Source organism: Achroia grisella, unplaced genomic scaffold (assembly GCF_030625045.1).
Source record: "Achroia grisella isolate CSIRO2021 unplaced genomic scaffold, CSIRO_AGI_Agris_v1 utg903, whole genome shotgun sequence".
NCBI lineage: Eukaryota > Metazoa > Arthropoda > Insecta > Lepidoptera > Pyralidae > Achroia > Achroia grisella.
Genome location: NW_026713061.1, coordinates 2,568,722 through 2,595,183, shown reverse-complemented (window position 1 = coordinate 2,595,183; position 26,462 = coordinate 2,568,722). Strand labels below are relative to the sequence as shown.

At 32.3% G+C, this 26,462-nt stretch overlaps 1 protein-coding gene across 2 annotated transcripts in view; it reads left to right on the top strand.

The window, feature by feature from the left end:
• Positions 1-1,848: 1,848 nt before the first annotated feature.
• Positions 1,849-26,462, top strand: part of LOC131853624 (uncharacterized) — a 148,839-nt gene continuing 124,225 nt past the window's right edge. For both annotated transcript variants that reach the window (XM_059204592.1, XM_059204591.1), the window contains exon 1: positions 1,849-2,309. The gene's annotated coding sequence lies outside the window, so the exon portion shown is untranslated. The remainder of the gene's footprint in view (positions 2,310-26,462) is intronic.

Sequence of the window (26,462 nt, the reverse complement as noted above, 5' to 3'; positions counted from 1 at the left end):
ATGTTTACATTTATCGTGGCATTATTAGCGACCTGTGTGTTACAGTCTTTACTATGATGTCAATTTGAAATTTATTCGTAGAACCACAGATAATACAATATTACAGTAGAACATAACGGTTTGAATAATTATATAAAACATTAATCAACTTAAGAAAGTACATAAGTTAGTACAGTAGGTGTATACTATTTCATTCGACCACACTTATCATGGTATATAGAATGTTCAACCACAATACTATTGAACCACTCCAGATGTTTGTATTTACTTGTTATTTGACTCTAAAGACTTACTACTATGATTGTATTTCAACTATCTTCAACAGTCTCTCAATGAGGTCATTCATCTACTTTTTAGTATAGTAGTTTTCCGGACCAAACAAACTTACGCACGTGAAGACGAACATAATAATAAAGCAAAATATATAGTTTATATTTTGCTTAAAAATACCAGCGGTGCGCAAATAACATTAACTGGTGCATCGAAGTTGCGTGTCCAATAAGCTAGACGGCGGCGTCGGGTTAAACGTTCGTCGATGTAGAATGCCGGCGATGGTTAGCGGCTTTCTTGGAACTCGCAGGTTACTGGGCTACTATTAGACCTCTTCTTTCGAATACCGCTACCTGCCTCCCTCTTGCTAACCGTATGCATCGGCACAAAAAGAAAACAAAACATCAACGTAAACTGACCGTCTTAATTTAACAAAAATGTGAATTGTTCTTTTATTCTCGGTTTTTTAAACGTTTTCCTTTTTTGATGTTAAGTAACTACCCAAATAAATATTTAAATAGTAAACTAACTTTTCACCCATTTCTTTCGATAAAGTGGGCGTACTCCTCCGTCCTATCTCTCGAAAGCTCTCTTTATGATAAATGAATGGGGAAGTGACAGTGACACAGACGCAGGTTGCACCCTCGGGTTTCGGTGCGCTGCGATAAAGACTCAATCACCTGCCCCTGACAGACACCACCAACTTATTGGGTTGGTAGGTACATCGTCGCCGGTCTAATAAAGAAAAATCTGTTTACCAAATAAATATGCATTATTAAGGAAGGTGTGCCCTGTATCGATAAGCTCATTTACATTATTTATATTTTTACCAGTTATAAAGTGAGATTTTACGAAATTTAAACTCTCAAGTCATGGAATTCAAAAACTTGAGCCTTAATGAAATATAGAGCGATAAAAGGATAACATTTTATTTGGAGGATTTATTTTGATCTCTTGAGAGAGTTGGGTTGTTTCTAAACTGAACGGAATCGTAATCATAATGAATATTACTTTGAGTTAAGACGTTTTGACAAAGAATGTAATGAAATTAGCTAATATTTTTACTATTCGCATCCATGTCCACAATTTTATTTATTTTCCGTAATGTATAATGATGATACCTTATGATCTATGATAAAATTTATGCAGATTAACGATTGTGATAGCGGCGTCATTTTATGAGTCGTCTTCAAAAATAATATGTGGAATAATTTGTGATTTCATTTGACATAAAAGTTTAATTAATTTGAAAATATTAGATTAGAGTAGATGCTGGGATGCAGAATAACTTAAATAGTTTTTCCAGTTAATTATTCATTTTTGTATTATTTTATATAGAAATTGTTTATATTTTGAAAGAATGTAAATATTTTGTATACAATATGTAAGTTTAGGCGCGCGCACACGGGTGGTAGGCAGCGCGGCGGCGGTGGCGGTGGCGGAGCGGAGGTGCGGGGCCTCATCCGAGCCATTCGGCTGACGGCGGGCGCCCTTGTTCGCGGCACGGCGTGGCTCACTCAGTCGACGTCTCGCTACGAGGGACGTTTGTCGCTCCGTTTTAGACCTTACGATGACTGTTCGCTAACCTTGCAATAAACATCGCATCTTTCGCGATATGTTACACACTCCATTATACCTTGTAAAGAGACATAAACTGTAATTAAATCACACGCCTTTTTATCATATTATATGAAACCGGCTCCGAACTTGACCTGTGATTGTTTGTCCGAACTGTCAGTGCGCGTGTTGTGCTTTATCGATAACATAACCTGTACGGCTTCAAGGGCACGGCAGACCATTGCTAGTTTGTAGTGTTTGGATGCGGTGTTGCAGAGCTATGCGAACGGATCTATTCTAGATGTTCTTGTAAATGTAAGTGGGCGTATTCGAAAGTTTGAAAATCGATCGGGTGACGTGCGTGCGTGGGATTGCGTTTACGTAATCTTTGTTTACCTTGGGAATATGCACTGTGCAGACTGCTTACTGTGATTCCTGTCATTTGACAACACCACAACTCCTGTAATTGACTCGAGACATAGGTAAGTTCCTTGTGCGATGTTTACAAGATTGGTTCAGTAATACTTTTAAAAGAAGCTTTATGTATTCATATTTAATCAATGTATATTCTTATATATAAAATTCTCGTGTCACAGTTTTTGTTCCCATACTCCTCCGAAACGGCTTGACCGATTCTCATGAAATTTTGTGAGCGTATTGAGTAGGTCTGAGAATCGGCCAACATCTATTTTTCATCCCCCTAAATGTTAGGGGTAGTCCAACCCTAATTTTTATTTTTTCATTTTAAGGCAAAACAACGTTTGCCGGGACAGCTAGTACCTATATACTTATTGCTTTTTATTGATATGTATTTAGAATCAAATCGTAATATTGAATAATAATTAAATTCCCTTAATTATAATAAATGTATAATTCAATGCCTATTTGTAAATAGTATGTATGTATAATATGTAGGTATATTACAACAAAAGTTTGGACAACCATCAAAGAAATTTTTGAGCAATGTACCTATTTGTTAATAAAAATAAGTTATTTTTTTATATAACAATTTACAATAATGATAATATACAATGTTTCAGTGAAAGTAATTCGGCTTTTTTATAATGATGGGAACCTTTCTATAACGGCCTACACTTTGGCAATAAAATGGTTCTACAGTATCTACGTGGGATGAAAAATACTTGCTTCTAAAAAAGACCCTGCTAAAATTTATTTTGGTCATTATTTATTTATCGAAATCCCGAGTTATTCTAACAGTTATTCCATAAAAAATCCATGACTGTGTGTTTCAAATATATGAGTGTGTGTATTTTTTTTAAATAATTTAATGTATTTTTAGGAATAAATTAAAAAATATTAGCATTGCATCTATAGAAACTAAAAGGGTGTGAAATGTCATACTCTGTCCGCGTAAATTTCGTAATCGGGGTACAAACTTTTTGCTTGACGTATTATTGATATGTATAAAGACAAGTAGACAGATGAGAGAATCCACTTAGCATTAAAGGTATTTGTTATCCAATAAATTTCTGAACAATTGCCTCCATCGTAGTATAAAAAAACTTATAAAAATATAGAACCTAAGTTATTTTTGGTTCAATTAGTACTATAAATAAAAGTACAATGTTTGCATAATTTGTCTTCTATATCTGACAAAATAATAATACTGAAAATATGTTATTGTATCTAGTATTGTGAAGAGGGGAATTTCACAAAGAAAACAGGTTTTACGTTACAATATTCGTGAGAAAAATACAAAGCCAACAGGATTGTACATTTTTTATTACTGTAATAAAACAACGGTATAATAAAGTAACGGTCAATGGATATCATATATACAAAAGGACATAATAATGGAAATAAATACATTATTGTTGTATAAACCTACATAGTATATATGCTTAAGGAGTTGTACTTACTTACAGGATATTCTTCGTATTTATTTATTTATTTATTTATTTCTATATGTGTATTGGTTTCTATATCTATAAAAGGTGCTATTACGAGAATATTCATCGAGTAATAATACAACAGAAGTTTTTGTATTGCAAGCATAAATAAAATTATAATTATTGCTATCCATAAAACATGAACTGTAAAAATCGCAATTAAACTTGAAGGAACTATCGGACTTGAACAGTCCTTCTTGTTTTGTACCAAGAATGTATGAATATAGACTATGCAAAGAAAGTGTATCGATTAAGGCGTTTTACGGTATCTACATATATATATAACTGTAAAGAAATGGCAACTCTTTTGATAATTTCATAGTTATAACTCATGGGAGTTAAGATCTAATAATACTAAGAACACATTACGGTATTATATATAAATTTATTCAATACAAATTTAGGAAATACATAAAATTTAAATATTTAAAATGTAATGTTAAGTATTTAAAATGCAAATAAAATACCTAACACGAAATACTTAGATACGTACTACGTCAGAAACAGAAATATCTCTTAAGGATATCATTAGTCTCTGGGGAAATTAGAATGAATTACGACAGTGTAGGTTGAATTATCTATATATTAGGTATATGATCATAAAATCGTATACTTAGTTTAATTTAACATATATGTATAATTATTATACATAATAGTATATTGAATGTTGTGCCATATTAATTGGTTGGCCCTATTTCGTTATACAACTTCAAAACTTAGTAAATACAAATAGTTGTTAATTTATTTTCACTAACTTTCAAGTTTATGAAACAATTATTATACAACTATTCCACAACCGCACAACCCACTTTGGAAACTCCTGGACCTAATATATTTTAATAAAAAATACTGATTCACAAATTCAATGTTTTACAATAATATTATTGTTACTTATAGAATTAAGAACAATTTGGGATTGTTCTATTCATTATAAATGCAAATATTGAAAGTAAATAATAAATACTGAAATTAAAACAAATTACAATTTTGCAAAATATACAATATAATATTTCCGTGATTTATGTTAACAGAAGTAGATAGTATTGTCTTAATTTTTATCCTCAAGATTGTTTGTACCGTCTTATTCTCAACAGATAATGTATAAACACAGTAGCATATTCATTTTTAGGTTACTCAATATCAAAATGGTTTAGCCCTTAAACTGTAAAAACGAAATTATTGCATTATTTTTACAAATACGATAATAATATTGATATGAACGCAATTAAATAACCCTCGTTTTTACCGTTACTTAACCAGAATTAACTTAATTCTAGAATAGCCTTAATTCAATTAAAACTATTATCTGCGTAATTGAAGTTCTATTTGTAAACAAACTGAATAAACTACCTATTACAAAAACGTGCGATTCTAAAGTCTATCGTGGTATGACTCAGAGTGATGCCATCAGTTTATGACTGTATAGTGTATACAAAAGCACAGATGATATAATAATACCAAATTATACCACATATAGGTACACCTACTGCGAAGTATTTTACATTTTACTTATATTAAATTGAAGAATGTTTGGAATTGGATAATATAGTGAATAGTGAGAAATATATAGAAGATAGTGATAATTATTAACATTCTAAATAAAAAAATCCGATTTTATAAAAAAATATTTCACTGTTATAAATGTACCTAAATTATCACCGAGTGACATAGACTATAATATATCACCACACTATGACCAATAGGAGTGGAGCAGCAATGAAAATTGTAGGAATAATATTCATATTGAGTGCTTCCACTGCGTGCGCTGCCTAAACGGCTAACTTGACACAAAAAATATCTATGACGAAATTGTTCTTTAAAAGTCCTAAAAAAAAGTCTACGACAACATATGCATAAACGTCTATCTTTTAAGGTCACTCATAACCATTTTTTGGTAATTTGTTTATTAATGCATTACTCATGCAGTTTTTTTTATAAACCTGATATAAAAAAAATAATACGTTAGTGCCGAACTGTTTAAAAGTTAAACAAACATTGGGCTCGTGAGAATAAATTACAAAAAAAAATTCTTTGTTACTTGTACTTTGTTCTTTGTACGTGAATTACGTACTTATATACCTAATACTTTAATTTAATACAACGTTTATTGATTCTGAGGCGGTATGAGGTTATAATTAAAAGAAATATCATTGACGTAGTTAGTTGTATAAGTAAATTAATTCGTAACAACGCCCCCGTCACGGTAGCAACCATGTCCTGGCTAATGTACTCTGAATGCAAAGACTACTAACGTCCCACATTACCGCTCCCGAGGGACTCAGTACCCTACGCTATTCGCTTCCACCTACACGTACTATGTATTCTGAACATGAATAGCCTCGACTTGCATTGATGTTATACGAGGATAATGTCCGATGACGCAAAATATTATGGCCGCTATACAAAACAGCTGGAAACTATCGAAACATCTAGTTTTAAGTCACGTCTTAAATTTGTAGATGACGCGGCTAACGTTATTATTTACTATCGTATGGTTTTTACGAAACAAATAATATTATCCCACAGAAAATAAGCTTGTTTGTTTTAGTGACCGAGTGCGCAACAGTCTTCTGCAAATATCCATCACCATAAGTTGCGGGATAAAAAGGATGACCTCCTTCTAACCCTAAATCTCATTATTTATGGTTCAAAGCGTCCCTTTTGCTTTATCTTCTTCAATCGTAGTTGTTTTCCCCGTCAAGTCGACAGGTAGCTCAACCCACCATCGACAAAAGAGTTTCCCTTTCAATTCACAGGATCCCACATGTTAAAATTAGACAATTAAATCAAATTAAACGTTGTAATGGTCAGGTTAAAGTTTAATTCGTTTTCACACAACTACATTGTCATTGTAAAGTATTACGTATCAAGATTGACGTAAAATGGAGATGGAGGTCAGACTGGTTATTATAATTAATGTGTAGCTGAGTCACATTAGTGAATTATAATATATGATATTATATTTATCATAAATACAGCCATCCAACTATTTCTAAATTATAAAATTGAACTTATTAAGTATAGTTAAAGCTTTAATTATTGTTCTTAGAATTAGATTAACGTACCTCTTGCTATCTAGTACTACCAAAGTGAAATTGAAAAGTAAAATTCGTCATTATTATAAATAAGCTGAATATTATAAAATAAGCAAGCCCATGATAAATTCTGAGTTTCATTATTTTGGGAGTTAATACGAAATAATATTAGATAAATAGCACCTACATGATACTTATGCGTAATAGTTAAACGAATAAATTAAAGATTATGTCATACAGAAACTTGTTTTGAATTTGTATATCATGATAGAATGGTATGTTTGTTTACCTTAACATTGTACCAGGGTACGGGAGACTAGAGAGGATAACAGAAAAAAGATGAAATCAGAGTATTCCACATATCGTTGAATGTTCATAAAGCAATGATGGTTTCCAGGAAAGATGGCATTTAGGCTGACATTACAGGATACAGGATACAATATACAGGGATAGGATATGAAGACATTCCTATGATAATTTCAATACTAACTTTTCATTCATGCAAGTCTTACCTATGAATCTTAAGTAACTGAGATTGAATTTCGAATTATTCTAATTCTTGGAACCATTTGGATGACATAAGGGAATAAAAGGTAAGAAAACGTGTAAAAAAGTTGAGGTAATAAAGAAATGCTCAGTGCTCTCGATATTGTATATATAATGAGACCTGAAAACAGACAGCCATATAATAAAATCGAACGTAGCCGAATTTAATATAAGTGCAATAACCCGTTTGTAGAATTCAAATCAAGTTCAAGTATATTGATCAAGTCAAAAGTGAAATGCAATCGAATCGGAATTCGAAGTGCAGACAATGTTTAAGAACCAACCCTCCCTTTCGTATTCACCTAAAAGGTAGGGGTCGCTGAAATCGTGTAGTCAAGTCGATTAACCGGTTCAGAATTGGAGTACTTATAAAAAATCTTGTTTTCTGAAGGATATAAAAAGACGTTTTACGTTTCCAAAAAACCGACTTTTGAATGTGATATTTTAATTAATTTTATCTTATCTTGCAGCTTATAATTAATAACAATGATATAATGGAATTAATTATATGAAAATTTACTACTACTTCACCTCGGCTAATCAGATCTAAATGAAATTGATACGCATTGCTATATCTTAGTCAATACATTGGTTACGTATTATTGTTTCACTTGGGTGCGCGCGACTGTGATATACAGCTATTTGCATTTTTAAAATAAACCTGCAGTAAATTTCGGTACCGCCTCGCTTCCGATAGTCGCGGGTTTGATCCTCGCAGGGTACAAAAATTTCTATTCATGATTGTGAATGTTTGTATTGGTTTGGATGTTTTTTATGTATATTATGTTTGTATTTAGAAAAATAAAATATCAATTTATTTATATCAGTTATCAGTGTCAGCACCCATAATACAAGCTCTGCTTGCTTGGGATTAGATGAGGCTGTGTAATTTCCTGTGTTCTGTCAGTATCCTGAGATATTATTATTATTAGATTGATTGGTAGCACCATTTATAATGTAATTCGTTGCACCAATTTATGCAACAATTTAAGTAATGAGGAATTAACACATCTGCAGTATCTAACACATTTAGACCGAGACAGACCGGAATTGCCGGGTGCACTCGAGCGAACTAAGGTATGGTGCTCAAGGTCGTGCACGCCTATATAATTCAACTAGATTGAACGCACAATCGGTAAATCACACATGATATAAGTTAAGTATAGTAATTTAGTAAAACTAGATTATGTGAAATAAGGTAGTCTCTGTGACCATGCTTATGTGATCCATATCTAGTGAATTAACTATAAAATTCAGTATCATACCGAGATAGAAAAAATATATAACTATCTACGATTATCTAAAGTTTTTTTTATTTTAATTTATTATAGCTGGAATGATATACTCTAGAATGAAAGATGTGAGTTGTATATTAGGTTCTATTATTAAAAGAAATTTATAGTCAGAGTCATCAAGAAATGACATATTACATAGATTGTTAACTTTCATAATTGTGTATTGTTATTATTAAATCTTACATAATAATTGTCGGTAGCAGTCAGTAAACAAATAATAGCTTTCATTACAATCACATCGTTCACACATGAAATTAAATGTTACACAAACACAATTAGCTGGAAGTAGCAATCAGGTGTGGCGTAATTGCGACGGTGTATTTGAATTAATCGATGTCTCGTTTTCATCGAAAGTGAAATAAATACAATACAATATTAGAGTGTGGATAATTTGGTCTAAATATTTGAAAACAAAATGATCGATGTACTACAGACGATCAACTTTGAGAATGCTCTATTTGTTGAACAAATTACTTGTGATCAAGTTACTTACTGATTATAATTAATTAGTTACATAATGCTTGTAGTTTTAAGTATTCCAAAGTGTTAATTAATATATAATTTATTTAAAAGTAAACTACGGTTATTTTTATTATTGAATGTAATAGAAAATTGTTACACTCAATTAACCATTGGTAATTTTCCTTACGAAGTAACTAGTCATATTCCGAAGCGAGTGATGACGAATAAAGTATTATATTAATTCATTTATACACTATACAAACACATATCACGTATATCTACTTGTACAAACATCTTCACAAACTTTCACCTCTATATTACTAAGATCTAACAACTTTAGTATTTCCAACTGATATTGACTAACTAATAGAATTAGATTAAAACTGCAAGCTCACGTTTGCAAACTGTCGCGTGACTATTGACGATTGCGTTGAGATTTCTCCTTACAACTTAGCAAAAACAAGATTGTTTCAAATCACGGGTGTTACGCGATAATCGTCGAAATATTCCTTTTTTGTTAGTTCTTAGTTTTATAAGAGAAAATGGTTACTTGGCATGCGATTTCAACATATTACCCACTTCCTTTATCGTCATGCGTAGTTGTTCAAAAAATTTGTTCCAAGAGCAAGAATTCTTCTATTAAATTCGCATTCTAGAAGAGATTCCTACTACTTACTATAAACAATTAGATTAAAACCTTGGATCATGTCAACGGAAAGATAATTATTGCGTGGTTGACAACGGTCGGCTTTTTTATGTATAAGCCGTTTTTCACCCTTATTTGTCATCGTTATATTATAATTAACTCAATGTTCTTGTGTGCGTAATTTTTATGAGCGAGACAATCCAATTTTGCTTGTTTATTTTTTGCTGGTGTGATATTACTGTTCCGCATGCCAAGGGGATGTATTATTTTGGGAGTGATATACAAAATAATCTGTATCCCATCATAAACAAGTGAATATAGTTCAATATATAGATAAACAATAGTTGTATAATATGTGTATAATTCTAAATGTCTCACTTCGAATCATTATTTTTTTATAATAAATAGATAAAATGGTGGATCTAAGTTTGTGTGAATCATGCATCAGAATGACTAGCCTAGAAATTTTATTAATTAATTTATTGAAAGAAGAGACTTGCACGTTAAGTGATTCTTTTGTCAAAATTGGGTAAATAATTGAAATCGGTCACGACGACATTCAGAGCGCAGTGTGCGTATCAAGTATCGATCTACAGAGCGACTCAGCTGCGTCGCCCTACATTTCACACTCGCTGCAAATCGCTCCAATACGCTTGTTAGAATCATATACTCAAGTTTATTACTTTATTTATTGGTAATCTGCAATCAAGTTTACAAATCGAAAAATGTGGGAACTGAGCATATTTCTATTTAAGACCAATTGCAGATTAAGCATGGCAGGTCTCTACCGCACCGGACGGCTCGAGAAAGATTTTAATGCGACATTGAAACCTACTCCCTTTGCCATTACAAAAATAAATTTATTAATAAATTCAGACTAACATTTATAAGTAATATATACGGTGCTTTGCGAATTCAACAGTAATCTATAAAAATGTAGCAAGTACAAAACTATTTTTTGTAGTCATAGGTAGTAATCATAAAATTAATGAGAAGTTCACCACAGTCATAACTAAGGACTGTTTAGTAGTCAAAATATACTTACTACACTTATGGATTGTTACATTTAGTTTAATGCTACTCTGTTTATCGTTAAGTTTATTCACAAAGACTTACACAACGCCAGATGTGCGTTGACTCACGCCGAGCGATAGAAATGTAGGTGTTGCGCCTTTGCTATGATTTAATCCTGTAAGCTCTCTATTGTTACTAGTAAGCTCACATGTTACCATAATTTATTAATTTATATACTTAATTAAAACATCATAACATATGTTTGTTAAATGTGGTACCTTAAATTAAATTTACTTTCCCACGTAAATTCGATTGAACGTAATGTTAGTTCAAATACTAAATTATTAGATATTTGAAGAGAGAGTTTAAAGAAGTGAAAGTTAAATGAAGCAATAGATATTACACATATCAAAGTAAGAAGAAGAAAAGTCTTTGAACCATGATTTTCTCTACCTATGTGTACTTACTGTAACGGAAGGAACGTGGTGTAACGAAAGATCCATTTTCTTAAAAATTACAACATTTTCTCTACATTTTGGCCTGCGTAGACCTTAATATTGTTCTATTAACCAGACGCCAGTAATTATTGCAGGACCAACCAGTACCTACACCTAAATGTTAACATTACACCGATACCTACCGTAATTATCAAACAGTGGAAACCCGGTTAAAGTCATTTTCGTTAACGTGTTACGTTACCTAGCAACTGTAATATGTTTGTATTGTTTTGGTAGAAGTACATAAAATGTTTTGGCTAAATCTAAACTAATAATGATTTACGTTACTTTGGTTCTAACCACCTGTAATTTAGTTATAATTACTGTAGAAATATATTGATAAGTACAACATACCACATCTTTAATGTGGTATGTTGTACTTAATTTAAGTCTATTAAATCAAACAAATTCTTGAATTATATGGATTGTAAACTATAATATCATATTTGTGTAGGTATAAAATGTTTAGTTACAGCAATATTAACGTCTGTACTTATACCTATTATTATTATATTCATGTTTTCTATATTTCCACTACAAGTTAAATTTTATTACTGTATCTGTATGTAAAATAAAAAAAATATCTTGTGTCTATATTGCAATCGAGATAACCTAGAAGTTTTTGTCTATGATCGCAGAGTATCAACCTTGTTCTGGAATGAAGCTAAAACCGCTTTGTACTTTTTTCTGCCTATATAAATAATTAGTTCCAAAAATGTTTATAAGTTTCTTCTAACGTACGTACGTAAGTCCAGATATCAACCTAATATAATCATGCATTATAGTTTTTTGGTCTTGCACATAGCTCTTATTTTATCCACTTTTATAAGCCGTCTTATGCAAATACCAAGAGCTATTCCAATATGCCTTTAATTTCTTTTCGCGTCGATACTTCTGAAAAACTCAATCTCACAATATAATAATGGCGTACGGAACCCGTTACATTCCTATAACGAAGATATCCGCCGTTACCAAAGCAATCGATTTGGTCTGAATCAGCAAGCTAAAGTAGCAATGGGACGGCCATATTTGAATAACATATGCGAGGAAAGGTTCTCGAGTGACGACGTGAAGACCCCTTTAAATGCTAACCAATATGGTACGCAGTAGGCTAAACCCAAAATCATTAGCTAGTGACTGCTATTCAGATAATACAATTTATTTTCCATTCACATAGCGTCATCTAGTTCCAAGCTAGCTTCCAACCTAATGTTATTGGTACTAGACGTCTGATATGACTATACATTTTTAAGTAAATATATACATAACATACATAGAAAACACCCAGACCGATATAAACAACCATTTTTTAATTTTTTTTTATTGGTTTGTTTGGGCTTTTGTCAGATACCTGCACTGTGACCTACATAGATCTATTGTGCTCGCCCTTTTTCGAAGTTCGCTACCTAGACCCGTCAGGGACAAGAATTGAAGGATATTCTTAGGAGCGATGGTTTTTATCTCCTCGGGAAAGAGTGTAAACTTTCCAAGGGAGATATTACGTTTATGCATGAGTGGGCTACGACCACATAGGATGTGTAGTGGTGTTTCCTCTTTAGTTTGGCAGAATATGCAGATTTTTGTCGTGCATAGGCCTAGGTAAGCCATATGCTTGTTCAACTTGCAGTGTCCTGTGAGGGCCCTAGTCATCATGCATATGTTTTTTTTACTCAATAGCAATAGTCTATTGGAGTATTTGTTCGAGTAGCCCGATATTAGGGCTTTTGAATGTGTCAATCCTGGCATTTCTTGCCAGTGATTCAGTGCTTCTCGTTTGGTTATTAATTTGAGATGTCCCAGTTTTAGGCAACGAGGCACACCACAGAAGGGTTCGGGACCCATACTAAACAACCGTACTCATGAATACAAATATTTGTACGCGCCCGTAATCGAACCTGTGACCATCGACAGTAAGACGGTGTGCTAAAAATTACACCGCCGAAGCCGTCAAAAGAAATATATAAATAATTATTTGAAAACCATGAAATATTCTGTAGTAATGTTCTGTTGTATCCATAAATAAAACAATTGAAACCTAACATTTATGCAAATGAAGAAATATTTTTAAGTTATTCGTTGATAGTTCCGGTTTCGTGTATTAATACTTATATAATATATATATATATATTAATTAGATAATGAAATGCGACGTCACGAAATTTAAGATTCCATCCACTAGTTTCCCACCAGTCTCTAGCCTCTATCGAATCTCTCCCTGCTCTCGTGACGTAATTTATTGATAACCCCTAATTTATCATTAGTTTTTTGCATATAATAAACCAACAAAAACCTTTTCTAATATCCGGAAGATACGCGGATTAATTGTGATACATAGCGGTTATCACAAAGTTTATAGGCAACAGTATGTATATGAGCTAACAAAATTACTACCTACCAGAGTTATCACGGTAATATATGGTTTGGTATAATTTGCTCATGAACACAAACCGTGAGAAACATTTCATACAAATTAACTTTCCGCCATTACTGTCACGCAAGAAGGAATATCTACGTAGCGGACTGCAATTTCTTTAATCGAGTTACGTGATGTACATAATGATTGAGTATTTATTTGTGGAAGTGCAATAAAAAGTTTCATATGTGTATTGATTGTTATTTGGGCCATTGAACTAACGGGACTAACACAAAAGTGAAGGCTTAATTGACGTGTCTCGTCATTTGTTAACGTGTTGTTACGACATAAGCATTAGCACGAAATAATCGATGAATATTGGCGTGACTATATCTTGTCTACTGCCCTTTTATTATTCGCCCACAGAATGATTAGAAATGATTAAGTAAGTATTTCTTTGGTGACATGCGTAGTATAGTAAAATTGTAAAATTGTATCCTTTATTGACCTTAGTAATAATATCACAGATTAATTCACTGTTTTAAACATGGGTACTTGAATGAATGGATGAAAAACTCTTTACTGTTTCTCTCACAGAAAGAAAATAACAATTCCATAAATTATATGTATGCTTATTATTATATATATACCAAATATAAAAGAAATTAACATAATTTATATTTTAATTATGCTACCAGTGGGCGACCCTATAGCTAAATAGCGATTTCTTTCTTGTGTTAGTATGTTATACAATTTATTTAAAAATTATTACTAAAAGTAATCCACTGTATACACACCAAAATTATAAATGGGAAAGCGTGTTTGTCTCATGGGAACCTTTTCACGACTAAAATGCTGACCAGATTTTAATTAAATTTCAGATGAACATAGATTGATATCACGGGGCCGTCCTCGTGTATGTTATATACGCTATGCCCATATATAGGCTATCTTTAATAATTCCGAAGCCGTGAAATAGGAGACAAAGTCACGGGTAACAGCTAGTTGTATTATACGTTTGTCTCTTTATGTGTATACATCTTAATCTATTCCATAGAAAGTTTCCTTTGTTTTCTGTCCAAATGTGTCTTGTGATAAGAGGATTCTTGCATTTTCCCGTTGGAAGGAATTACATAAATAAACACCGATAACAACTGGCAAATAAGATAGGCAACACCACGGTCGGGTCAGTGGGATTTGTATGCGTCGAATCTTACCGACAAATGGATCGGTTGTCTTTACCGGACCGAATAATGGCATCATTGTTTGGACGCTTTTAATTAAAATCGATTCGAGGACATACGATATCTCAATCAAATGGCTTAATATTGACTGAATCAAACACTGTGAGTGAATGGTACATTGCGTAAGTAATATTCCATAAAAATGGAACTTTATTTGGACAGATACATGCTACCATATATAGAGATTGGAGAGTTTAGTAATAGTTCAGTTTAATATTGTTTTTTTTTCTGATATCAATTTACAAAACAAAATTATCCGAATGTGTACTTATTGATAAATATAATTTTAATATCTAATTTAATAGACTTTTTTAGCATTTTATCTTTAGTACATTAACTACAACTCACTCGCATGTAGCTAAGCTAAGCGAAGAGTATGTTTGTAGTAATACGAAATAAATATATATATCCTACTATATCATTGAATTATTATTTCATATTTAATACTTACACGTAGATGCCTATACTGTTTTACTTGTTGCGTAAAGTCTTAAATTCATGACATAAATGGTAGCTGTAGGCTACAACCAAAATAGAATATCTCTATTTAAGTATAGATCTCCGTAAATAGCATTAATTATGGTTCAAATTTCACGTTTCTGTTTAAGAGAGAGAGAGTGCCAAAATCAATTATTTTAGTTTGCTATGCATATGCATGAGTCTTGACTCGAAATTATGTATGTATGTGTATTTATAAATATATTCATGAAATTTAGGATATGTTCATTCGATTTGATGTTATTAATACGGTATTTGATTATATAAGGTGTGGCAAGGTCTCGGAGACCAATGATATCATACTGTCAACACTGACGCTGGTAACTCAATCAAGCGTAGATTGTGCAGGCAGGTAATATTGTAAAGATGACGTGTTCTCAAATTAATCAGATTAAAGCTTGTGTTTAAGATTACGTATTTAAATTAGTTGAAATTCTACTGAAATTGAATATTCCGGTAGAATATTATCACGGTAATCATTACTGGTAAGTTTCACGTTTATATTTATGAATGACAGTGTGACTACGAAATAATTATTACTACTAATAAATTAGGTTGTCCTTACTCTAGGAATTAGACTACGTAAGAATTAGATAGTCCTTAGATTAGTCCTTGTAAAAGTAATTAAAATAAAAAAGAAATAACAGTTTATGTTAATGTTCTTGATTTTTTAATAAAGTCAAATATGTTTCAGATATAACAATGAGTAGATATTGTAATTGATATTGTTTAAAACACCAGGAAACATGTAATACTGTATTAATTTATGCACTTGCACATTGCTAATAACCAATACGTTATACTAACTAATGCTTCATTCCTTTGTTGTTGTGTTGAAACACTTTCAGGATTACATACGCGCTGTGAACAGCTAGTATAATTACTTCCTAACATAAGGCTGGAAATGACTAATAAAATCCGTGTGGCACATTTTATTGAATATTGATTGTAGACCGGAACGCTTATTGAAAGAGCGTCTAAGGGGCATTCACATGGTGATTGACAAATTGCCCCTGATCCCTGGGTGATGGAGCACGTCACGCTGGCAACAATGATTAACCCAGTGCCGACCCGACCCGAGCTTATACTTTATGACATTTTTCCGTTTCTGAAATGATTATATGATTATTCGCATTTTGAACCGAATGGAGCTGTTTACCTATTCAGGTTTTTGGAAGTAGATTATGTAAGGTATTAAATATGATTGTGTTATACCTGATGAATATACATATTATTTAGTAATATAAAACATTTTTCTTGCAGTAAAAGAGTACATTAAAATTATCAACTTCAATTTGACAAACTGAAAATTGCTATTGAATGAAAACATTTGTATTCCTTTATAACATTCATTATTTTAGTTGAACGGATTGCATATATAGTTATGTTTATAACACAAACACGAAGAATGCTTGTAGTTCAGTCAACTCACTAGTATGAAACGAAATGGACGGCTACAAAAAGTTCTCTAAATAGTTTCCCCGTTTAGCGAGCGCAGTCCATCCATGTTATTATTACACGCTATTATTGGACGATCATGGGTTGTTATGCGTCCGACTGACTTGTGCAATCCGAGACGAATCATCTTGTCTGACGATCATTGTTTATCATGACATAACGCTTAGTCTCAGCCACGTCTTTTATACCTATGTTTCTCACCAACGTTTTATTTGGTCGCACGCTAAAATGTTTTGTCATTTCAAGTTTTTAAAGTCTATATAAAACAGTGTTATGTTCTTCTGAGAATTAAATATTCGTTCAATGTAAAGGTTCCGTTGTGTATGCTGATTGTAGCGTTTGCGCTCCAGTTCGACGTCCGAGCAGCGGTCGCGCAGCGCGCTGCAACTTGCTCACGCCAACAAAAACAAAATCACTCGTAAATCAAACGCACGTACAACATTTGACTTTCAAATGCAAATCACTATTTAATATAAGGGAATTAAAACGTCAATTGCTGGCATTAACAATGTTGTGTCATGAATATTGAAATGGAAAGTCAGTGTTGATAATGTGAAGGTGAAAAGGTGATAAATGAGAATAGGCATTTTTATTTGGAATTGCAATAAATATAACATGTCGGTTATCTCTTCCTATATAGACTTATTTGTGACGGCTATTACATAGATAAACATACGTCGTCGCTTACTCTTTCATGGAGTCGTTCTTTTGTTCACACAAAATTACATCACACGTATAAATCACTATTTATACGTGTGATGTAATTTTGTTATACCGTATTATAAACTTTATACGGTAAATTACACACTTGTAATTTACCGTATAAAGTTTATAATACGGTTCTCATAGAAAAGCCGTAGGTAGTTTGTAAAGCAGAATATTATATGTCATATAGATGAACACAAGTAATTGAAGATTAGTAGGTTAAAATATTGCAATAACCAGTACCTAAGTTAGGTGTAAACTAGAATTTCGAGGTGTCGCCATGAGACTTCGTTCTATAGGAAGATCTAACCAGTTACAAAACAATTTAATACAAACATCTGCGATGGTTTTCACTGACGAAAATGGAGAATAATGTTTGCCTAAATGTTAGTTCAGTATATATGACATATCGTTTACTAATCTCTGGAGCAGGTTAAAAATTTTGTGTTCTTACGATTTAGCATATCGCTTTCCGATGGTCGCGGGTACGATTCCTCGCACAGTAGAAACATTTGTATTCATGAGTAGGTATAATTGTCTGGGTGTTTTCTATGTATTATATAATATGTATTTATTTAAAAACAAATGCATCCATGTATATATATATCAGTTGTCTAGTAGTCTTAACATAAGCTCTGCTTAGCTTGGGACTAGATGCCGTTGTGTTAATTGTCCTGAGAAGTTATTATTATTATTCTATGATTTTAGTAAGAGTGATAAAAAATATATACCCGCAAAGCGAGATTTATCTAGAGGTACATTACGGGATAATAGTTTACATTAACCCCACTACTGCTAACTTAGCTGTTAACATGTTGACTTCAAGTTTCGTTTTATATAGAAATTGACTCTTATATTATATGTCTATGATTAAAAAATACTGAATATGTGAAAATTATTTGTTCTATTTTGTTATATACCTAATGAAAGTATTTTTTACAACAATTACGTTTCTAAAAATGCACTCAATCACGATCTCGTTTAATTAAGAATCGTTAACAGGCTGAATGAACTGAGATCAGCCGATATAATCAAATAGACTGATTGGTCCAGTGCTTCGTTGCCTGTTAGTCTCTTAGTCAGCTTTCTAATTGGTAACCGCGATTGTCTTCGTTCGACTAAATTCTATATCGTGTGGTTCATTATTAAATAAAACATATAATAAAAGTAGTCTATTATGGATTTCAGAAATATTAAATATAAATTATTTATATGTTTACTTACCCGTTCTATTATAACTTTTATATAGTTAGTAAAGGTTTTAAGTACTAAAAAGTCTAATCGAACGGACGGACTGGAGGAAGACCAATACCTAAATAGGTATTATGCCTGACAAACACTGCTTAATTGAGTTATAAGATGTAGTATTGCTCTATGGAGTATGTAAAGCACAATAACCTAATTGTTTATTATTAAACTCTTCGTAACGTATTGTATAAAATATCTTTAATACAACAGACGAAAAAATATTAATCTCTTCTTAATTTTATACAAAAATTTTAAAGACTGATAATTGAAAGGATTTCACTGTTCACCCAACTAGCTAACTTGCTGGGTTGTTATGAGATAAGGCTGATGAAGATATGCTGTATGTATATTTTACATGTAAAACTCAGTAGGTGTAAATTATAAAAATAATATATATATGCATATGAATATTATACATTATTGTATGTTTAATTTGTTATTATATGAATATACAAATTAATAACAATAAAATTAAATTAATAATAACGTATAATTGAACTAAATAAAATATATTAAGTTTACTTTTTTCTTATCTATTCCTCAAGAGCTTACAGATAGATATGTTACTCTGTTAATTGTAAGAGAAATTTCAAGATGAAGCTTCTGTGCCGTGCCGTCTACTGCACTTGACTTCATTTTCTCCGGTCAACTTTCATTAAGGCTCCATCACTTTCATGAACATGCCGTCAACTACTATTGATGCCTCGTAGGCTGCTACTGCCATTATGAAGCGGCTATCGGCGAGAGAATAGTAGCTGCCTAAGCTGTATTGTCACCTCTGGTTAAATCACTGCCATTATTTGTATATTCTATATATATTAAGGAAAATTACTGAAGAACATGCTTTGTGTAGTAAATTAATTTAAAAAAATACAATCCTGAACCACCATCGTCACCATCAAATTTCAGAGTGAAATGTGTCATACATACTTTACCACTCGCCATGCCGTCAAACATTGTAATGGAAAATCAAAGAAATCACCGACGTTTACTGTATACTTTGGAAAGCGTTTGCTTTTCACTTTGCGAGATTTAGAACTTTGAGTGGGATTACAAGACGGCTACAGTATCTCGTGTCATCTGAGGCTTTCTAGTGAAATGCGCTTGGACACTGCAGCCGACCGTGACAGTGCATTTATAATCTCTGAACTCTATAGCAGATATAATGTATTAAATGTGAAATTAATTACTAGATGATTTTAAAATTTTGTGTTCGAATTGCTACTGTGTCAGGTTTATAATTAGATACATTTAATTATAATGTAGTGCGTCTTCATTAAATCTTGTTAGTAATTCTGACTTCTGATTTTTCCCAGTTTGGGCATTATTTACAGACCAACATATTTTTATATTATTGTCAATTGTTATTACTACGGCACATAGGCGATGTGTGATGTGTTACATGACACATCGCCGTTTTCTTTATTTATTATTATTTTCTTTCCTCGTCGAAAGAAAATAATAATTCTTGTGCAGCATTAACGCTACCATTATTAAATTTTCAAATATTTATATGAATACATCTAATTATTAACTCCTTAGATTTACGCCTAAATATTTCCAGACTCGTTTCGCACTGAAGCTACACATTTTATCATGTATAGTGTGACTAAGTATTTTTTATAGTCAGAGAGAATAAATAAAATTTAGTAATTCACAAGATGAGCTATTTCAATTAAAATTTGTTGGTAATTGTTTACTTTTTGCAAACAATTGACAAGTAACACGAAGATGTTTCGTGCGTTTATAAAATGTACTTAACTATTTAAAATTCTTTCAAATGTCAGTAATAACCAGTTTAAATATAGGAGTTTGTATTACGAACAAAACGTGAGTTTTTACTATACAAAGACATGTAGCGTGTGCGTTCAACTCGCATGGGAACACTTACGTTTTCGCCTGTTACGATTAATTACTGCTATTATGAAACACGTGGTGCATTATTATACGCTTGCATTACGAGCAGTTTTCCGGTGCAGCTTGCGTCCGCGCTACTCCCAAGGTGGAATTCAACACGATTTTGACATTTTTAGCCCGCAGTCGCGTCGGTTTCGTTTGCATCATCGCCAGAAATGTCGAGCTTGTGACTGTTGCATTGCGTGAAGCAATTCTGTTAATATTGTAATACTAGCACCCTTTAGAAAGAATGCAGCGGTTTAGTGACAAGATCTTTAAGATATCTGCTAAGATTTTATATTGTAAATATGAACTGCAGTAATTGTAAAGATTTTTTTAATTATATCTCTAATGTATCATAGTATTGCAATTTACCTACCAAGGTAGATGGACTGTTTTAATATTCACAACACAACGTTACCTAGGTTGTTATATGCAGAAAGGCAATAAGAAACTTACGTTGTACTCAAAATGCCAATTATGAATCGAATAGAAATGAAAATCCTGATTCAGAATGAGAATATGTAATACGATGGCCGTTGTAGCGTAGCGTCGAGTGCCCCATCTGCCGAATAATGGTTTTCAACTTTTTACATTCTGCTTATATTCATACTTTTTAACGGCGTGTACTTTTTCTCGTTTCAAAAAAGAACAGACACGAATTTGATTCTTTGTACAAGGTCCTTAAACACATCTCAGGGTGCTCTATTCTTATGAAAAATGTATACTTCAATACATTTTTCTGAAGTATTATATCAAACAAATACATAAAATTTCTATAACAAAGACTTTAGGTAGTTTATGTAAATATGATGGCTATTTATAGGGTTAACTCGGCTTTAGTATAGCGTATGAATATACAAAACTATCTCCATATCAACGGTGAGACCAGCTACAACGGTGTAAGTAAATAAATATTAATTGCAAGTTTGTAATTTTTTAAAAATGATATACTAAACCAACCACAGAAACTGCAGTGGTTAAGTAATTTGAACTTAAAATAGATGTAACCATACAACATATTCAACAATCATCACAATTTGTTTAAATGTTTATTTGCTATATTCTCTTTGAGTAAATATTATACCTATAGAAGTTGCTACTCCGGAATAACTATTGTCTGACTCTTCATGCCCATAGACGTAGTTTCTTAAAAGGATATGTATTAGCAATAGCCGGTACCATTTATGGTGTCCAAGATAGAATCCAGTGTTTTTTCATTGCATATCACATTGACAACATGAGTACAATAATCGTAAAACCGGTCCCCTTGTCGAGAAGTGCGCAAACTGTCCGCAGGGTGATAAAGGAAAATGCATTACTTCCCAAGCGAGGGCGAATAGGGGGTTTTCCTTAAAGCAGCCCTTCAAAATGGCGGCGTAGGTCATTAATGCTTGGCTCTGGAGCTCAAATTTAAAAGTCCACTTCCAACTTAGTTATTACACCGTAATAGTAACATCGAGATAAGGATGAGGTATTCGTGACAAGTATTTTTATTGCGAAGGATGGAAAAAGAAAAAATAAATTATGATTAGGTTAAGTATGATTTGCTCACAGACATTGAATAACGTTATTCAATTTCTCGGTAATTGTTTGACCTTTTTAAGTGTTTGTTTTTTGTTATTGTTAATTTTTGTACAAAGTTTTTTTAATGACTTATTAGAATTGAGACCTTTTAAAAACAAACTTCGTAGTGATGCTTTAACTGGTTAATGAAGTTATTCTTATATATTGTATTTTTAGTCGCCAAACATTGTATTTAACGATATAAAGTATTGATAAACTGTAGTAAATGAAAAAAGTGTTTCAATTTCCCACCTTGAAAATTTTTGTTATACCTATCAGGACACTTTCATTATAGCTATATACCTATTACCCATTTCAGGTATTTTGTTTCATTTACGACATTAGTCTAATGAGTATAAACAAGATATTCAGGAATCTTACCTGTTACTTACTATGTTGTCTTATCATAACATGTAGTAATACTTTTTGAAAGAATTGAACTGTAAAGGATCCGATTAAAATCGAGTTTGCTATTTTCACGACGAGCACGCAATATAAAGCTAATAGGTATGCAGGTAACATATTTCTGAAAATAATAACCTACTCATAACGGTTAACACATGAAACCTCTATTATAGTATAAAACCTTTATAATATTGATTTGTAATATAAATTAAAATAATATTTTTGATGAATAGAAAAAGACTAATTTATTAATTTTTAATTACAAATATTTTTATATTTTGTGTAGTATAAAAATTTTTAAGATTTCATGTGACAACAGTACATAACATATTACCAAAGTAGAGTTGTTACCTAGGTATTGCATATTTCTTCTGCCAAACAGTTTGCTTTATAAGATGTCTTGTGTTTAAAGGGTGAGATATGTACAGGGTTCGGAGGCATGATTTCTTAGTCCTCCCTCAGGAATGACAAGGGTTACCACGTAGTACAAGTGATGTCCGTTCTGTTTTACATGTAAATATAAGTATACATTTGCCGGTGCCAATTGCCTTGGGCCGTTAACATTTTCCATTTCAGTAACTTTTAAAAATAATCATGGTTTATTGATAGCACATAATTTCATGTTTAGCGACCTAATACTAGGCTATTTAATAAGTACAGTCTGAACAGCTATATCGCATGTATTGTAGGTGACAAACAAGACCGTAGTCTTGTGACCGTGTTCTCAAATCTTATTAATAATTAAACATTCAATTTATATTATTTATTTTTATTTAATTCAGAATATTTTGCACTGATATATTCTTGAAGTTTAAGCTACGAAATTGCATAAGTGTGCACATTCGTTAACGTTACTTATCACATACTTGTATACATTATACACATACTCATGTACCTGTAAATATATATATCACATTTCATTACTCTCCATAAGCAAGTAAACCGCACGATTTACTGCACGCAAGTTCACTTGCACGCTATTCCACTTACTTGCTCTGTTTTTATTTTGTTAAAGTAAGCCTTACTCTTGCCTACTTTTTAAATATACGCCACTTGATAAAAATTCCGTGAAACCAATTAGAAATGTTACGACGGATTTTTATATTTGATATAATAATGTTACTTTTATTTCCATGAGTTTTTACATTAATAAACATTATATTATAAGATGACTTCTTACTATAAGTATGTAATATTATGTTATCTGTGCTATAAGTAATAAGTAAGGTATTCAGACAGTCAATATAGGTTTGTTACATCTGTATCTAAGATTGAGTTTTTCGCCGAACTTTTCTGTACCAATTTCGATGGACTTATTTTACATAGATGCAGTCTAACAAGCCAGAATGATAAAGGGAATCTGACGTCATAAATCACGTGGACGATGTCGCAATGTAACTTTTACACTAATAAGATTATATGAACATCAACAAAAAAGTAATTTCCTTAGAAAGCAGGCCTATAAATTGTGCGTGATCCGTCCCGGCTGTTTCACAAAGTTGCCGGTCATATATTGTCGCGCAGGGCGTCATACATTCAGGGTTAGAGGGCGGAGTACAGCGCCGACGTCGCATCCACCTGTCGTTTCTGTTTTATCTCTTCCAGTCACTTGATTTATCTCTCGGTACCGTTATTTAGTAGGGAATATTGGATTAAAGTTCTGTTCATTACGTATAAAATAACATTGTGGCTACTGTGAATTATTATAATAATTGTGTTAACCCGAATAATTAGAACCAAGAACAATTTACTCAACGCCATCTAATCCCGAATTAAGTAAAGCTTCTACTATGGATAGTGTCCAACAACTGTTATAAATACTCAAATATATATTTTATAATATGTACATAATACCACAGATTATCTTATCTATTACATAATAATATACAAAAAATTCAAACAAACGGATCCAAATGTTTGTATCGTGTAAGATTGAAATCACGACGATCGGAATTAATGCTGTGTACTTAACCGTTAGAACACAGAGGCCGTCTAATACGTATTCATTGAATACGTCTATATTAATGGTAATAAACCGATACATTGTCCAGATGCGAATATTCATCGCACCAGGTGCGTCTGAATTTCATTTGGAGGGAGGCCGTCTTCTTCAGGTGGGGGAGTATGGAGACGTGACGAGTTTTTATGATGAACACAATCAGAACCTGTGGACGCCACGTCGAGACCACGTGCCTGACTGTTTGGCGGCTCGTTAAATACGTGCTGTTCGTATCCGTTGTCTTTAAGGCTTAACAAGGTTAATATAAAAACAATAAATAACACACTTATTGTAAGTCGTTTTCTTTTTACATCGACTCGCTTGGATAAATTAGTAATGATTAACCTAGTTAAAGCAGTACAACTCTCACGGAGTGCAATGATTTACGATGATTGAACGTAATAAACCAAAAGTTGATTCGTATGCAACTTTAATATACCGTTTGTTTTTAATAAGAAATGTTATTATCCTTATTATATCTTACTATAATCCATATTATAACCACAGATAACATAATATTACATATTATAACTAAATATAATTTATGATGAATTAACATACAGTGAAACAATTAATCTTAAAATATACGATATGGCAAGGTTTCTATTATGACAGGATGTTTATAAAAAATAATCATTATTAAGGTAATATATACACACATACATATATTAATAATAATAGGCGCCATCACTGTACTGTAGTTGTTAAGCAGAAAAGTTTGTAATTAGGTACTACCTAGGATACTATATTGCGTCCTTGAAATAATATGCACTCTTATATTCTATTAATTACGGTATCTAAAATTCAATTCATATTTATATAAATTAGATAGAACATCCACTTTTATTTATTGTAATTGCAACAACCCTACTAATTAAAAAACCGATTTGACTTCATAAATATTTTAACAATTTTTTTTTCTGCTTCGTTTCACGGTACGTATTTTCAGTATTAAATGAAGTTGTTTCATTAAATTCTTCATTCTGATTGCGTGCGCTGCACTGCTCATCCCATGCGAAAGTGATTAACGGTGCCGGGTAATTTTAGGTCAATGACCGGCCCTTACCTCAGCACGTGCTCGTTATATTTACGCCACTCATAATAATATTAGTAAACATATTATATCATCCCCCTTCATGGCGTTAACGCATACTTTTGTTGGTATGACTTCCACAGCTTACGCGAACGCGAACATTGTCTGTCTCGGAATGGGAAACAATTTCCTCCCACTCGTTAAATAATGCAAAAAGTTTTAACGAATGGGGCGTTTATACTAAACTGTCTAAGTAATAAGTATTTATGTATTTTGAGATACCCTGAGATGTTCCTCTTGCTTTATCTTTCTTCTAAACTTTAGCGCAGCAATTGTAAATATTTTGGCTACAATTGCCATAGTTTTTAATAGAAGCGATTCAGTTTCAGATTAGATGCTGAAGATCTATATCAGGATAGTCAGAAACACGAAACAAATATGACTGAAAAATTTCTTATTCTTTGCACGTAATAGATGATTGTCTGTGGGCATTATGGTGGTGGTACACGTATTACTTTACGATCTAATTGCACCACTTAGAATCTTATAACTTGCACTTGGTTGTTCTGCTTTTAAGAACACATTTTATCTTTTAGCACCTGTAGACCTGATTACGATAAGAATGTCTATTTTAGTAGTTCATGTTTTCGTAATTAAAGCGGTGTGTATACCTACATAAAAGTTAAACGGTAGATTAAAACAGCCATGTGGTACAGCTTCAAACCAACTGAGATCATTGCTGGCTCCATGCCACCGGCTAATGAAGCCATATTAATGTGTATCATAACTATGTATATATTGTGAAGAAAAGCTGCATGTACAGAC